We start from the raw sequence: 16,243 nt of genomic DNA, 5'->3' as shown, positions 1-16,243 counted from the left end.
CTTTGCTTAGTTACTGTTATTTTTTTAAAAATTTTTATCTATGACTTCAGAAGTTTTTATTTCAACGTTTTCAGATTCACAAATTACTTCTTGAAAAGTAGTACCTTATATTTACCTTGATAACATAAAGCCATTTGAGCAGGTGGAAACCTTACCACCTGTAATGATCATGTTTACTAAATCCAAGATAGGTGTCTTTTATAACCAACAAGTAGTTAAAACTAAACAACAAACGAATCACCATAAAACACATGTCAGACAATGCATGTAACAGGAACTTTTAATGAAATGATGTTAGTGACTTTTAGGCTTTAATCCACAAGTTTCATTAACATTTTGTTCACAGAGTAAACTAATGGATTCCGGCTCAGTGGTCTATCGGTTAAGTGCTCTGGCATGAGACTTGTAGGTTCCGGGTTCGAATCTCGCGAGTGCGGGATCATGGATGCCCATTTCTGAGGAATCTCATAATAGGACGAAGCGGCCGTCCAGTGCTTCCAGGTTTTCCATGGTGGTCTAGATTCAACTGATTCATGGTCTCAACTAATAAAATCACTGTAATATCCACAAAATCCCTTCTGATAATGCCATTAACCTGAATAATACGGTATCCTATTACGCAACGCATAATAATTATTATTCAACTAAGAGCTCTACATTCATAGTCCTATGATCATAAATTTTATACAACTAGGGACTGATTGCTTAAACCATAGATGAATTTCATGGAAAGATACTTTAAATTGAATTAGGTAATTGATAAGAGTCAACTATAGAGGGAAAAAAGAAAGATGACCTAGTTGTTGACTATCATAACTTCTCTTTTTATTTCGTGGAGTGATGGGAATATGAATCTTAAACGAAGATACTCTCTAAGTAATGTCTACAAGCAATACTATCAGAATTTAGGATTCTTTTTTAAGAGAAAGCTGCTCTAGTATATCAAAAGTGTGGCATGATTCTAAGCATCAGATTAGCCCTAGAGACGAGATAGATTGTTATTGAGATTGGAAATAGGAATATTTGATATAAATCCAAAGATTTAGCATGTACTTGTTTTTTTTACTTAATATTTAATTCAATGAGAAATTTTAGTAGTTGAGACTATGAATCAATTGGAGCTAGACCACAATGGGAGACCTGAAAGTACTGGACAACCGTTTCGTCCTAATATGGGACTACTCAGCAGTGCGCATCCACGATCCCGCCTCACGAGATTCGAACGCGGGACCTATCATTTTTGCGCGCGAGCGCTTAACCTCTAGACCACTGAGCCGGCATCCAGTGGTGTTACTGTCTAACTTCAACCGATCCACGAAAATGAGCGACACATCCACCAATGTCTTCAGTGAGTTACTATCTCATAAAAGACCTGGTTGAACCCCAATGGTTCTGTTTTTCACTAAAACTCCAGGAAATACCTCTTCAAGTTGAAGTTAGACATTAAAACCGTTGATGCCGCCTCAGTGGTCTAGAAGTTAAGCGCTCGCACGCGAAACTGATAGGCTGTGGGTCCGTATCTCGTGAGGCGGGATCGCGGATGCGCACTGCTGAGGAGTTCCACAATAGGACGAAACGGCTGCCCAGTGCTTCCAGGTTTTCAATGGTGGTCTAGCTTCAATTGATTAATGATCTCAACTATTAAAATCACTATAATATCCACAAAACCCTTTCTGATATTAATCAATGGGAAATGGCAAATATCGCTTATGTTGTGATGTGTGCTACTGATGTCGACAGATATAAGTAGTATGTATCATCAATTGAAAGTGAAATATCTGGAGGTAGAAGGTTGAGAGGATCAAAGAAACGAGAACGATAACAAAGAACGATTGATGTGTAAATGAAGGAACAATGAAGTCTGAGACAATCGATGGATATTTTGCAAATGAAGCATTTACTGTATGATTCTGAGATTTTACTAAGATATTCTATAATTCCATATTGAAATACGTTTGATTGTTCCCACTTGTATCCTCGTTTACAATACTGCTACTTACACATTCAATACTCTTCGATGATATCCAATTATATCACAGTGTTTGGTACATAAATAGAACAAACACATTAACAAAGTGTAGGTTCTATAGTTTAACTCTAATCTTAAACATTATTAGAATTGAAATGGAAACAACGAGAAAATTACGTAATCAACAAACGTATTCACTTCTCAAGCAAACAAAGTCATCCACTATGAAATACATTTCGATGCCTGATTTCTTTATCCGGAGGTGGATAATCAATTAACTCGGTTATATGATTCATAATATAATTGACTTGGAGATTATTTAATAACTCGATATGTCATACTTGCTTAGAAATAATTGCGTAAACTCTTTGAGATAATCAACAACCAGTATAGTCTAATTGTGTTATTATGTGGAATTTCCTACCGAAAGTATATCTTTTCACCTTTATGTTTTTCTCTATCTAAGGCCAAACCAACCATATGGCTGTTTAGTGTTTTTGTGCTTGTCAAGTAAATAATCAGTTGAGATGGTGGAGTTTTGTTCTCCTAGCTGGATTGTTTTGTCACAAAGCTTCTATCGTTATTCTGAACGACATCATCATCAGAATAACGATGAAAGCTTCACGATAAAACAATCCAGCCCAGAGAACAAAACTCCAACAAAATAATTACTTGCGCATAGCTTTTTTAATAATGTTAATTAAACACACTAATAAGTCACTCAATTCAACCATGAATTCTGTACATTTTTCTGTATTAATAAAAATGGTGATTGTAATGTATAGGAATAACACTTTGTGACAATAGAAACGATACTATTATTACATGAAAACCCAACTCGACTGAAATCTAGTGAGCGGTAGCATTTTCCGCAAAATTTTGAAGAAATATTACTGCGTAATAAAATTTCAATCACTATGCCGATTAGTTGTCATGATTAGACTGCTTTGCAAACTATTCCAATCGTTTTTAAGGAAAAATCGTTACTCGTATTCCATGAAAGACCTATCTACATTAGATGGTGAGTCAGTTAGTTTGACATGATTTACACAAAATTATGCAAAACAATGTACGGCGAAGTTTTTACTTGATTTTAGCTACTATCCCATTTTTAAAATTAAAAAAATGTATGATAAAATAAAACATGTATGAGGTGGGCTTGGGTTTTATCTCACAAATTGATTTTTTTACTGTGAACACCTAGTTACATATTCACTAATACTTGATGAATACCCCACGGTTTAAGGAAGTTATCCTACCAAGTAAGCGAACTCACTGATTTCAAGGAGAAAAACAAGTGTTCCTTACAACATCTTTGAAACTTTCTTATATATTAATAAAAGCTTAATTAGCGGAAGGTATATAAATAGAATATCACTTTTTATTAATATCAATTAATAAGCAAAACTCATGCATAAGATCCGCAAGGTACATTAAATTTTGATTATTTACTAATTCTATCATACTATTAGAATGTAAAATACCAGTTAACCTTTATTGTTCGCCTCATCATTGACTTAATTTTGTTTTTTGACTATTTGGTCAGTTTTCTGTGAAAATGATGGAAACAACTAAAAAACACGTAACAGAGCTTATAGGTACGAAAGAAACTTGGAAAGTGCATAACAACTTCTTGCTTAATACACACTGGAAACCTAGGTTTTGGTTCATTTTTATAAATAATAAGTGACTGCTCAGAATGCTGTTGTTTGTGAAATCACTGTTTACAAATGTATATGCATACGATACATATATATATATATAATTTCTAATTAACTTTCGATCGCTTGTTGGAAAATAATAAAACAGAGATCCACCTTAGGTCGGTTTATTGGTTCAATAAAGTTCAATAACTTCCAGAATCCTCTACTGAAAACCCGCATTCTTGGAAAATCAATAAGGAGTCACATTTATTTAGTCCGATTCAAAAATATTAGTCTTGAGGGGGAAACCATGTTTACTTATAACCTCTTAATGACCAAAAGCTATCAATAGTTTTAACATTCTTCGAATTCAGTAAAGCTTTACACAAAGATCTGTACAACAGGTTGTTATCTTAGTTAATTGGCATCGGGATTTTAGGCGATATACTTATGTGGATGAACGATCCCCTATTTGAAAGTCAAAAAAGCGTAGGAGTTAAATCTCGTTTTCTCAGAAAACTCTGCCAAACGGATTGTATCAAGGCGCAGTTTTGATACTAGTACCACTGCCTTTGTATGTAAATAACTTTCCAATATCATCATTCAAACTTTCAGTCTTCACACAGGCAGCCAAATCCTTCTTAAAATGAGACGGCTAACTTTTGAAAAAGGTTTAAAAGAAAGCAGATAAGTTGATTTCCGGGATCTCCAAGCTTCTGCACATCGTCAGAATAGTTAAACTAAACATGTTCCTCCCACCATATGTAAATAATAAAGGTAAATTGACCACGATTTTATGGCACGACTAAATTTGCATCGAAATTTTGTCCATTTTCATTATTTTTTAAGAGGGTTATTTCATAGAGACACGGAAAAAATGTTCATGAACCCAGAAGCAATTACTCATAAGCTTACTACTGGTTTTCCTATCGAATCATCAACCGATGGTAGTCCATTCCTCGAAACATCATTGAAGCTCCATCTGGTGAAACATTTAAAAGAAATTTCGATCTACTAAGAAGCCCCTATTTCCTGGACTTATATAGAACACCGAGTCGCAGAAATCGAAACATCATATCCTTGCATATATTAAGTCATAGAAAACCTTTCAATATATATTAACTTTCCTAACATGCCGCAACCCATCAAACATTCAGATACTCGAAATTATACCGTGTTTTGTGACAACTTCTGCTAACTCAAAAAATGTTGACTGAAATCAATGGCGACAACGAAGTATCTTCGTGACAAACATGAATAAACTAAATCATTTCTTTCTTAAACTTTGAGAGGCACCCTTGTTACAACCGTTTTATGTCCAGTACAAAAAACACTGAGACTTACCTATGGGATCAACATGGTCGAAATGATCAACGAAAGTTCTTCGATCCAAAAACAGTGACAACTAATCTAACATTATTCAGCACATCGTAAATTTACCTTTCCATCAGGAGTCGCCTTCTTTAAAACACTGAGTAACTTTAAAATAAGGTAATTTAATCTTACTCGAAGCAACGTGTTCCCGTTCCTCTAGACATAGTTTTGGTTGTGACACGATAACAGAGTCATTATCGAAACGTTTAACTATGCTGAAAAAAGTCAAGGTCGAATGCCTGTCTATTCAGCGATTACAACAACCGACAATAACTTCTTATGTCTCAAAATATGTGAACTAGCCCTCATTACTTAGACTAAATAAAAAGTCTTCTGTGAATATTTTCAATATTTCATTGTTTTTACTGAACGCAGGTCTTTGCTTGTTGCAATATTTTATTTGACGTGTATGATAAATAAATCCCCAAAATTAATAGTTCTATAAGTCTTTAACATTGGTGCTGATATTATTAGTTTTACTGATGCATCTGCACCAAAGCTCGGGTGGGCACATCGTGCTACTCATGTCTTACAACCACTAGCAAGCTTAGACCAAACGCTCCTCAGCACATCGACAACATTTCAAAAATATTCTCCAACTCACGCATTCCTGGCATCTGATTTGGTCGGTATGTTATCGTTTGATTATAGACGCGTTACGGACATAAGGTATGGTCGAACCCTGAATATCTGTAGGATTAATAAACGTGTAATCTCTGTTCATATCATGTATATTAGCATACTTAGGACATTCGAAGTGTCCCTGCGAGTGTTTTTCGGTAAGTGTGTAACAAAAACCTATTACAACCAACTCGACGTTTTTTTAAACAGCTACGGGTAAACGCTGGTTCCACAATTGGTGCGTCTGATGTGTTTCAAGGGTGCAGCCGTCTGTCCACGCCAGGCCCACTCATGTAGAATTAACATCTTGTCCAGTATAAGTGCACTTATCCATGCCACTCGAATAATTGATGTAACCTTACATCCTGGATTCTCTATTATATGAATACTCAGTACATAAGACCGTACATGGAAGTCACCTCATTGTCTATACTGACTCATCCTTTCGAGACAGCCGGCAGTATGCTTTATATCAACCTTTAACAAGCTTATATTGGGATGGCTATAGAATGACGTACTAAATATAAGGAGAAAGGCTTTACCGCGAGTGATCATATCTGCATAACCTACTCAGGCTTTCTCGACTAAGCGTTCGCACGTTAACCTTTTATTGCCTTCTTAAAATGTTCAATCACTAACGTGAATCATCGACTTCATTGTATGCTCAGCTTCAAAGATTGTGTAGTTAGGAATCAATGACGATTCAGGCACACTTCAGATTGACTCATATGGGACACGGGCGTGCGACTCATAGGACTTTTCGAGACCCCAATCTACGAGCTAGTTAAGAGTTGTTTCTGTCCACCATTGGTAACCAACGCTTTTTAGAAAAATGTTTTCTAGTAAAATACAATTATAATGGACCAGGTCGTTCAGCCGTACTCATCGTATTCAGGAAACAAAAGAAGAATACTCAAACGTCATCAGGTCTACAAAAACTGAACAATAACTAAAAATCACACTGAATTCCATCTGTAATCATGAGGATTCCTAAAAGTCAGCGGTTTGGGTGTCTTCGAACGTCGAGACATGAGTACAAGCATTTGACGAAGTGAGCAACTGAGAAGAAAATAATCAAAAAGGTTGAACCATTCACCAATATGATTTATCATCATGCTCTAGAGATGGACTGTTATGATCCAAACGGGGCTTATGTATACGGTATCCAACAATGGCAGTGGCTGCCACGGAACCTTGGGGTTTGCAAACAGAACCAATTATTGTGTTCCGGTTTCTTTATCCATTACGCTTTAGGATGACTGCTCCCCCACTTGGTGTCCGAAAACTTCAGAAGCCAAGGAAAGTCAACCTAGGTTCACTAGTCCAGTTTTCTCATAAGACATAGAGTGAACGGTCATGTCTGCTGTTCGGCCCTGTATTTGAGGAATAAATCTTGTGAGGACCGAGTTAGTTACCTGTATATGTTCTCGATGAGCTCTAAGGAGGATATAAAGTGACCTAATAGTGCTGAACAAAATCAACTTCGTATCGCCCACGAAAAATATATATTGAAACAGCCCTCGCTACTGAATTTTACGATGTTACTCTCAATGGATCACACATCAAAAGCCAAATACTCGAGCAAGGTCATGTGAATTTTGTCAGGAGCTGATGTTAATGGCTATTACGCTGCTTGTGATGAGTCTCTTTATGTTCGACAGTATAAAATTTCTCACAATAGTGGTTTATTAACAGACGTGACTTTGCGAAATGCCATGTATCACAATGCTAGAATATAGATAGGGGTCTCTAGACTTCTCTTTCGATGAGTTATCGTGTAATGATGTGTATTTTTAAGGTCTTGGAACCATGTCGGAATTCACTTTGAACTGCCTGAACGTCAAATTTATTTTGATCAACAGACTGGACTAGGTTAGTCTCGTGCCTGAGGTTTGTTAATGGTTGACATTCTCAAGCAACGTTTTAGGTGGCATCGTTAGGTCCTGATTAAGACTATGTAACGAGCGTGCGCGAATACCACCATATTTTCCAGATTGTAAACTACTAGTAGGTTTCAATGATTTGGATTGGTCTTCAGAAGACGTTTTCAGCTTGAACCACTAACACTCTCAGTTTGCTATTTCAATATGTATGAGAAAATCGTCCTTTTCGTCCATTACTAGCTTCATGCATCAATACCGAGTATCAAAAATCTGAGATTGATAATCAAACATCTGACTAAGCGAAATTATGGTGTCCGTAGAAGTTCTTTTAGGCGGATTTTTAGGCAATATAATGTAATATCTGTTAAGTTCTGTTGTGCAGAATTTTCGTAAAAGAATATGTACTTTACAAGATCCTTCTTGGTCTCTGGAGTCAACACTAAACATGTCTCCGTAACAGCGAAAACAGGTGTCAAATGTTACACTTGAATATAGGTCATAACTAAACTCAGCAGTATTATTGATGACATTAACAAGCTTCGATTTTGATACGAAGGTTTATGGTATTGCGTTCTTGATGATTTGGTTATTATATAAGTATCTCAATCAGTTTAAACTGTTGTTCCAGTAGGCGTTCAATCTATTCATAATCTCATTTAACAGCCATGCCCATCGCCGATTGTTTTGTCTTGTTATTGGGGTTCAGGACGGCTGACGTTACAGACCTAGGAATGGCAACGACTGAGCTACTATAATACAACCGGTTTTCTTCTGGACTGACAACAGTCAGTTGTATCCAATACATCAAACCCCGACGGCTAACACAGTAAGATGGAACTGCAGGTAGCTTGATATGTAATAGGACTAGCAAACCAATGGTGATCGAATATGACCTTCAGGCATGTGTCAGCTTAGCGAACTAAAAAAAGTGATAACCAATCAGAGGGCGAAGGTCGTTTGAAAAATCGAGTTGGTAGAAAGTGTGAGAGCAGTTGTCGTTCCCGAATAAATCCTAACCTTTCTAATAAAATTTGACCATTCTTGCGACCGCCGTGGCAGGGCTTGATCGGCTTTGAAACGTCGATTCAGCCGGCGTGATCACAGCACTATGTGTTAAATCTTTAGAAAGAAAACCCACAAAGCTTACATTACACGTATGCCTTTCTTTAGCCTGAAATAGTGATGAGCTGTTTCTTGTGACGAGCGAAAGCATTTTTTCCATTCTTGGTGCTAACCACATCCCCACACGAGTATCAACGCGATAAATCAGCGTAATAATTCCCACGACCCTTTCTTTTCTCTGATCACTTACACCTAACCGTCATTGAGAGCAACAACTACGCCTGCCCATGATCGACTGACAATGGAAAACGTCCACCAAAGACTGAACGTTGCACGAAAAAAAATGGGAACGAAACAAACGGTGATTGTAACAAGGACACTTGTCCAATAATTCAACACGACTTCAAAATGTCAAATCCGATTATAATGCAATCACTAAGTATCTGAAGCGTTTGAATTTTTATAAACTTAAAGAAAGTTCCCAGCACTCGTCGATTGCATCCTTTCAGGCTATTCAAGACAACATTCATGGTCACTGACCATTCAATTAAGGCTGTCCGGGGAACAGAATGTGGAAAATGTTCTTTGATTATTTTGTAATAATAATCCCAAACACAAGCTGAAGGCTGTTGCTACTGAACACATATCTTCTTGTTGGTTTTTAAGTGTTCGATCAGTTTACAAACTTACTAATTTACTATGAAAGCATGTATTTCCTCTTCTCCTTTCTATCCTGATTTTAAAACCAGCCGGTTAACTGCTGTGCAACGTGATAGTTGCTGGTACTTACAACCTCATAACACCTCAAAAAATGCTATCATTATACTCAACACAGTTCCGGACAACTGTGAAATTCGCTCCAACTGGTGGAGCCGATTGGAGAGAATAATCACACTGCACGATACCCATATCTAGGAACCGCAATTTAACACCAGTAGTACATCCCACAGGTACTGTGTATCGAACACATTTATTTAAATATCAATCACCCCTCACAGACATGTAAATTCTGAGGCATTCATAAAGCAACTCATCAAAGACAGTTTACTTTCCGGGCTCATCATCATTATTCAAGATAAGAAAACGTTTTTCATATCTAAATACATGATCAAAAGTAATTAGTTTGTATTAGCTTGTAACAAAGATATTAAATCTTCGAAGCTCTAAGAGGGTAATTTAAATTGTTGGCGTAGCGGGCTTTTCGGACGTCTTCGTCCTTGTGTGTAAGAGTGATGTAACGCGGTTGAACCCTAACCTGAGTTTTAAACGCAAGTGATACCATATAACTTTCAATAAAATTAGGCTCGTAGTAGTTTATTTCTGATTTTTGCCCTGTTCATTACCCGCGTTTGGGCACAAGATCGTTTACACTTAAACTAAGTACTTCACTCGTTTACTGAATACTTACCAATCGTACCAAAGGTTTCACATGTAATAAACCTATGTTTATTCAGTTATTGGGAGGTAGCATGGTCCCAGATTGAAGCCTCGTGTCCAGAATGTAGCCTTTGATCTTGAATCCAAGGTGTTTTTGCTCAAACTAGCTCCGAGTCTTGGGAATTTAGTGAATGTATTATCAGTATTTCTGTTTTCGCGCTTCAGTGATTCACCATCAGTCTTGGAGGGGCAGGGTTAAACTTAGAAATATGTAGTAGGTCCATGAGAATAGCATATAAAAAGAATAAATGAGTAGTCTCATGTTGTATATTTGTGTAGAGTCGCTGTTGCTAATCTAGATCTTAGAATGTAAATCCCCAAAGATTTTCGACTAATGATAAATACTACATAAAAATCAAGGCTAAACTGCCACCAGAAAGTTCTTTTAAAGCACTACTACAACAAAACACTTATTTTTTTGTTGAGAACGAGATGAAAAGTATTTTCTAAATGTATTGAAACGAAATCCATAGTGCCTGTAGTTAAATGTGTAGTCAACTGTCCTTAGACATTTACAGTAATTGGAAAAGGTGAAGACTACTATTATTTCCTCTATGTCGAGTAAAACAATAAGTTCTAGATTATTACACTTTGCTGGTTTGTAAAAAAGCAGCGTTCTATTTACCTTCGTGCTAAGTATTCTGCTACTGTGGAGGTTTTAGTTTATTTTCTAACATCGATTTCAAAATCCCCAAAGGTGTGAAATCTAGTCAGAGGTTTCACGTAAGCTTATTGTTACTTCCCATGTCTAAATATTACCATATCCTCTCAACTAGGCTCGTCGAACAAAAGTGTCCCTCTTTAAACCAATGCTGTTCCTTGACCCAACTATCGTACCATATTACTGAATAATGTCTAAGGCGTTCGACTTCCGCCTACTAAGTCCCAAGATAGAACCTCGTTCCAGTTGCTTCAGTTTGGGCAGCCGAGTGGTTTCTACAGTCCTCATACTTGAAGTTTCGCTCATACCTAGTGTTAGTGGGATATAGATTGGATTAAGCATGTTTTATGCATGATGGTGTTGCTGCGCGCTGATTGGTTAATTTTAAACCGATCAGCCCGGGCATATTATTGCAGAAAAATCTATAAGCTTCTTATGCTTATACTATAAATATATGAACGATATTTAAACTATTGATTGCTGATTGCTGTTCACATACCATTGTTATTTTGAATACAATTTCTTTCCTGTTCAACGTGTTCTGATTTGGGGATCTTGTCGAGTGTCATCGTATAAGAATACTAAGCAATAGGAATAGCTGGGTCGTTTATATAGCAAAAATACAATTATAACAGTGGCGACGGGGAAAAAGGAAAATTCATTCAAAATGCCTATATCAGATGACCAGCTCAGCCGAATACTACAGCAACAGCAAGCACAACTTGACGCACAAATGCGCCTGTTAGAAACTCTGACGCAACAGCTTAACATACACTACTCGAGTTCACATGCTACTACAAGTACTTCTTGTGATGCAGTTGCCAGCAGCATCCCAGAATTCTATTATGACCCCGAATGTGGCAATACATTTCTCACGTGGTTTAAGCGTTGGGAAGACACATTTAGAATAGAGTTCTGTAATCAAGACGACGCATGGAATACTCAACTGTTGATGCGCAAGTCGGGAAGTCATGAACATGCACGCTATGCTGATCATATATTACCAAAGTTACCTCGAGAGCTCAGTTTCGAGGAGACAGTATCTCAGCTGTCAGAAATATTCGGTGAATCTTCCTCATTGTTTAGTATTCGCTACCAGTGTCTTAATTTGGTGAAACGAGAAGCCGATGAATATGGTGTTCTAGCAGACATCGTCAACAGAGAATGTGAAAAGTTCAAGTTACGCTCGTTGACTGAAGATCAATTTAAATGCCTTATATTCATCAAAGCTCTCCAGTCACCACAAGATGCTGAGATTAGAACCAGACTTCTAACTCGTTTGGATCAAGATCCTAACATCACACTCAGAACGTTAACAGATGAGTGTAAGCGGCTACAGAACATCAGACACGACAATCAGTTGATTGAACAGGTAAATCCTAATTTAACCTGCAGTAGTGTCAATGCTATTACGAGGTTAAAAGTTCAGAAACCGAAAACAAGTGGTAGCAAACCAACGACTGCATGTTGGTTATGTGGTGATTGGCATTATGTACGATTCTGCCCATTCGAGAAACATAAATGTCAGATGTGTAACAAACGTGGGCATAAAGAAGGTCATTGTCCTCCAAATCGTACGTCCCAGCCTAAGCAGAAGCACAAACGTCCTTGACACATAAAGTCAGCCGAATCTAAATCACTTTCTCTGGTAGCAGCCTTTCAAACAGACTATGACATTCGGAGAAAGTATGTTACAATCCAGATTAATGGTATAGCGGTTCGTCTTCAAATTGACACAGCATCCGATATTACTCTAGTGTCTAGAGAGACTTATAACTTGCTGGGAAGACCGCCAATGAAGCCATCCAAGAAAACGGCTAAAAACGTATCTGGAGGTGTACTGAAGCTAGTTGGTGAATTACAATGTGAATTTTCCTTCAATGGAAATAGCTGTAAAGGAGTATGCTATCTAACAGAACGACCAAACCTTGATCTACTTGGTCTAGATATGTTAGAAAAGCTTGGATTAATGGATATACCCATTAACAGCGTGTGTAACGTGCCGTGTCCATCATTAGACACCACCTCATATGCAAAAAAGACAGGTAAAAAGGTTCCAGAAATACGGAGTGTAGCAGCAGCGACAATTCGAAACACTCCAGTGTCGTCAGATGAAGTCAGAAAAGACTTTTCAGAATTTTTTCAGCAGAACGGAATCAGGCACATCCGAACACCTCCATTCCATCCGCAATCGAATGGTCAGGTAGAACGTTTTGTTGGTACGTTCAAAAATGCTCTAAAAAAGTCAAGAGGGGAGGGGGACACCGAAGAGATCTTAGAGAGGTTCTTGTTTATACACCGTTCGACACCGAACCCTCAGACAACAAATGGAGTCTCCCCAGCGGAAGCGTTACTTGGCAGAAAAATACGTACACATTTTGAGAGCATTCGTCCGACTCCAGCTCTTAAGCCACAACGAAACGTGATGATGGAGAAACAGTACAATAGTCATCATGGGGCACAAAAACGATTGTTCAGTGTGGGTCAAAAGGTACTTGCTATGGACTATCGAGGAAAACATCCTACATGGATAGCTGGTCGGATCGTGCAAAAGAAAGGAAATGTGGTTTACGAGGTGTCCGTTGGTTCAGAAATCTGGGTGCGTCACGCTAACCAACTGAAATCAACCTCGATCTCCAACAACGAAACGCAGCATAGATTACCTCTTGATGTTCTGCTAGACACCTTTGAGATCAAAACACCTGAAACAGACAGGACAGTCAAGGTGCAAACGAAGGATGATACAACGTCCTTATTACCTAGAAGATGGACTAACCGGAAGCGCAAACCAGTAAAGCGGTTGCAGTTGGACCCTAACACCAGATCCTACGAATCTGTTCAAGGGGGAGGGGTTAGTGGGATATAGATTGGATTAAGCATGTTTTATGCATGATGGTGTTGCTGCGCGCTGATTGGTTAATTTTAAACCGATCAGCCCGGGCATATTATTGCAGAAAAATCTATAAGCTTCTTATGCTTATACTATAAATATATGAACGATATTTAAACTATTGATTGCTGATTGCTGTTCACATACCATTGTTATTTTGAATACAATTTCTTTCCTGTTCAACGTGTTCTGATTTGGGGATCTTGTCGAGTGTCATCGTATAAGAATACTAAGCAATAGGAATAGCTGGGTCGTTTATATAGCAAAAATACAATTATAACACCTAGGTACTTGGTGAATGAGTTAATTTGGAATTGAATACCATATTATGGTTCGTAATACTCACGAAAGGATCGATTATATATATATATATATATATCAGCTGCGCTATAGTCATTCGCCAAATACTTATACCTTGGTTGTAGGTCTGACTGATTACTCGATATTGGGTGTTTCATAGGTTTCAGATGGTCTAGCAATATCAAAAAATATGGGGTTACAATTTCTAACACTTACCAAATATTTCCTAATGCTGTGATTTTGTTGCGAAATCTCGTCCTGATTACTTACTTACGCCTGTTACCCATCGTGGAGGAGCATAGGCCGCACACCAGTTTTCTCCATCCAACCCTGTCCAGGGCGATTTTTTCCAGTAGTCATTCATCCTTTTCATACGTGCTTCTATATCTCGGCGTAATATGTTCTTCGGCCTTCCCCTTTTCCGATTATCTTCAGGATTCCAAGTTAGGGCTTGCCTCGTGATGCAGTTTGGTGATTTCCTCAATGTATGTCCGATCCAATTCCAACGTCTTTTCTTAATTTCCTGTTCAGGTGGAAGCTGGTTTGTTCTCTCCCATAAAACGCTGTTGCTGATGGTATCCGGCCAGTGAATGTTGAGTATTTTGCGTAGACAACTGTTTATAAATACTTGTACCTTCTTGACGATGGATGTAGTAGTTCTCCACGTTTCAGCTCTGTACAGTAGAACTGTCTTGAGGTTCGTATTGAAGATTCTCACTTTGAAATTGGTTGACAGTTGTTTTGAGTTCCATATGTTCTTCAGTTGTAGAAATGCGGTCCTTGCTTTGCCAACCCTCGTCTTTACATCTGCATCAGATTCTCCTTGTCCTGATTACCAGTATAAAACTAAGCTACTAAGAGTGTGAAACTTCAAAATCGCCAGAACAGTATGTGTCCGAAAATACTCTCATGCGACTTAAATCTCAAAATAGGCAAACTATTCTTCCTCAGTACTTACATCAAAAACAATCAATCACTAATTTTTACTAAATTAGTAATAATTTTATTCGCAAAATTCATCAGCCTCTGCCAGGGAAGTCCTACTCACTAACTTCTCATGGCATTACTATTGTTTACAAAATGGAGAGGACGAAAATTGAATGTCCGGCGCTTTAACCGGGTTGGTGGACACAGAGAGTCCACCTAGGGGAGTTGGAAAACCCTGATTCCAAACCAATGGTGCACATGGGCTGGCTCCGGTATCCTAAGGGAATAAATGGCGTATGGACCAATCGTTGGTGAACGGCTACCATGGGACTGCATCTCCTCACGATGCTCCACTGCCTTGTGGATCAGACCTTTAGATCAAAGGCTCCGGGTGTGGCTCCCTAAGAAAACCACCTGCTTCTGTTTGGGCACGTGGGCAGTATCACAGCCCTCACACAAATCAAATGAGATTTGTGTGGCGAATATATATCTGGTGCTTCTTTGTATCAATATTTATGTGTTTAAATGAATAAATAATCTGGTTATTCATAAACTATTAAGCTGAATAAAAGAGCATTGCAATAGGTAAATATTTATGTTGATGAGAGTTAGCTCCATTTACCAGTCACTGTAACGTTGGATATTTTAACAGTAATAAGTCCACTGGGGTTCAGTCAGTCAGTCAGCGACAACGTAGGACCAGGCACATATATGCATCAGTCTAAGTTGCCATACCACTGGGGTTAGTGAGTCTTACTTCAGTTTCAGTATGTTAGTGAGGGAGAACTTACAATACGTTGTATACCTCTGTGTGAAAACTTAGTTAGCATCATAAGCAGATGCTATCTAAATAATTGTATGTACCCAGTGTGAGCTTCATTATTCACTTGTTTATCACGTATAAAATAGGCTCTGGACAACTACTTTCCTACCTCACTAGATACCTTGGGGTGCGTAAGTTTCTACATGGAAATGAATCCCTTTCAAATATTTATTCCCGTTAAAATCATTGTTAATATAACTCATTTGCCAATTACATGTTCATATAATGCCTTAACCCATCATATTTCAGATGAGAGTTATTTACATTACTCAGTCCATTAAATCAAAGAGGGTTTAGTTGGACTTAAATCTGCTATCAAATGGTTGGTAGATAAATGCTTTTAAACGTAAGCCGGTGGTTCACATTTTTTGTTAGTTTTATATGCTGTACATCATTTTCTAAGCCCTCACATAGTGTACTTTTGTTCATTTCTAAACAACTTGATACGTTCTCTGTTTCGAAGCTCAGTTAGTGGACAATTAGATCTTAATGAAATGAGCTTACATTTTGAGATTGTAATTGATTTATTGAGGAGTTGACTGTTACTTTAATTATTTTTTAAACTTTTATACACGTTGCTATTTCCACCGAGCAACCATTGTACTGAAGTTGATCATTTTCTTTTTTAGAATTCCGATGAAATTTCTATGCGT

This window comes from Schistosoma mansoni, chromosome 1 (assembly GCF_000237925.1).
Source record: "Schistosoma mansoni strain Puerto Rico chromosome 1, complete genome".
Classification (NCBI taxonomy): Eukaryota; Metazoa; Platyhelminthes; class Trematoda; order Strigeidida; family Schistosomatidae; genus Schistosoma; species Schistosoma mansoni.
This window is presented reverse-complemented; position numbering follows the sequence as displayed.